Consider the following 2,768-nt stretch of genomic DNA (forward strand, 5'->3'; position numbering starts at 1 on the left):
AGAGAAGCGTGTGTGTGTGTGACGTTCAATTTCACCCAGATACTGGTCGGGAGTAGACACCCGGTGGCATTTCTGACGAAAGCCAGTGTGTAGGGGGGGTCTACTGAATGCTAWGGGCTAGGGCATATGTACCAGCCGATTGCAAGRATTCRGAGAATAARACTAGTTGGGCCCAAGTTAGTGTTATTTCTGTCGATCGCTTCAAGGAGCGACCTGACTCGGTCATAAGCAATTCCTAGAGCGAGGACATATGAGCCAGCCATTACGGAAATTGGAGTAGATATATTCGTTTGACCGAAGCGAAGTCATTATCTCTCTACCTCTCGCGTTTGGTAACGTGAAGAGTTTAAGGGTTGAACGTGAGACGTCACCTAGTAAATCCGTTCCCTCATTGGAGGGAATTACCCGTGTGCGGCGAGGTGGAAACCCCGCGCAAGGAAAGCTAAGCATTGCTCTAGATGCTAAGCTAACAAAGGGGAGCAGCCATTTTTGTTTCCCCCTTTGTTCATAGTGAACTCCCGCGCCAGGCGGGAATCCTGTGAGATCTCAGCTTGCGCTATCAGTAACCTCTGGTGAAGAATCGCCAGTCATTTTTCGTTAAATAATTCAGGTTACGCTGGAGGATATCAAACCAGTCTCAACTGATTGGATATCATTGTCTCAGTCAATTTTATACATACATTAAATTGATACACTACCTTTCCAGGTTGGTTATTGGAATAATACACAAACGAATGTGTTCTAACCAATGAGACATGGTTAAACTGTTCCACATTAACTTAGATATAGCAACTATTTCAGGTTAATTAAAGCTAATTCCTGTAGCCTATACGGGGTTGACTAATCATTCAAATTGATTAATTAATTAAATAGGTTTTACCAGCTTCATGGTGTTTAGGGAGACCTTTTTACAGCATTGTGAAATTCTACCTTTACTGGTACCTGGTCGATTTTAGCTTGTGTTAACAGCGACCTCCGGTGGTGAAGAATCACCAGTAATTATTTTWAAATAATTCAGGTTATGCTGTACGATATCTAACCAGTCTCAACTGATTGGATATCATTGTCTCATTCAATTTTATACYRACATTAAATTGATACACTACCTTTCCAGGTTGGTTAATTGAATAATACACAAACTKKTGTGTTCTAACCAATGAGACATAGTTAAACTTTTCAACGTTAACTTAGAGATAGCAACTCTTTCAGGTGAATTAAAATTAAAATTCCCAAATAGCCTATACAGGTTAGATTTATCATTAAAATCGATTTAATCAATTAAACCTGTTTTGGCAAGTTCAGTAATAACCAACTCACATTACTGACCCAGTCTTGATGATTCATTGACGTTTACAAACTGAGTTAAATCGTGTTTGCAGCCTACCAACTCAAAAACCCAAACATTACGTAAATTGAAATAACTGATAATCGTAACAATGAGCAATCCATCAGATGGGTTTCCACCCATTTCCCCTCTCATCAGTGGACCTTCACCCACGGAAAGATTGATCGCTGACTTCAGCAACGATGCAAATCCTAACTATGCCGAGGGGCTGAAAATGTTAGATTTCGAAGCCATAAGCGAGAAAAATGCAGACATTGTGACAGATGCTCTTCAAAATAGACCATCAGGCGGGGGCCTTGTGAAGGTTCTCTCCAGTTTAGCCCTCAACTATGCCCACCAGCAGAGATGGACAGTGCACCAGTACCTCAGTGCCCAGCAGAGGCACGAGCAGGAAGCTGGCATGTTCAAGGCACAGGTGGAGAGAACCAGGGAGCTGGCATCGAAAGCCGAAAAGGATAAGCTACTGCTAGCCGAGGAACTGTGTGTGAGGACAGATAAATTGGAAGATCTGTCTAACACTTATAACAAAGAACGCGAACAAACACTTGACCAAGTACGTATTCTAAAGGAACAACTCGTTTTAGCCAAAACTAAATACGATGAAGTCCACGCAAAACTTGATGAATCTAACGAGCTAGCTAGAAACCGGGGCGAGCAACTTGAATCCCTGCAAACGGTTGTGAATGAAACCACTCAATGCAATAATGCTCTATTCCAAAAGCTGCAGACCAAAGACGATCAGTTAACTTCTTGGAACTATAGGGGGTGCTGTTCCGCATTAGCATATTTGGGTCTCCAAATTAAACTGCCTCGTGCTAAATTCTTGATCGTACAATATGCATATTATTGTTATTATTGGATAGAAAATCCTTCGAAATGTCACCAACCAGACGACACACCCCAAAAACGTGTCCAAAGTTTTCAGAGAGTGCACAACAAAATTTAATTCCTCAAAATCGCACTAACGATAAATTTGCCTATAGAAAACGGATTCAAATTACTACATTATAATGTTGTTAACAACGTAACGACTTGAAAACTATAACGCTTTTTTCACGAGGAGAATATATTGTTGCTTGGTTAGACAAACGTATTTCTGGTAACCGAGGCCAGTCCGATGGCCCTTAGCGACTTCAGGCGCAGACGAGCAAAGGCGCGGTCCATACACTTTGTGGTTTTTTATAATGGCTGGCGATTGTAGCAATAGACTTCATTCAAAACGTGTGACGTACAGACACCCAGAGGAAGACGTAGCCAGTGCGGTTTCTTCATAGCATTCCTGTCGCGCTTAAAAACAGACTCCAGATCAGGGGGTAAAAATTGCTGAAATCTTGGAACTCCTGTCATGAAAAGGGCTGTTAGAAATTGTGTCTGGTACCTCTCCAGAGACAAAATTCAACTTCGCTATGAAAAACTAGAGGTG

The sequence above is a fragment of the Salvelinus sp. IW2-2015 genome, linkage group LG20 (assembly GCF_002910315.2).
Source record: "Salvelinus sp. IW2-2015 linkage group LG20, ASM291031v2, whole genome shotgun sequence".
NCBI classification, from domain to species: domain Eukaryota; kingdom Metazoa; phylum Chordata; class Actinopteri; order Salmoniformes; family Salmonidae; genus Salvelinus; species Salvelinus sp. IW2-2015.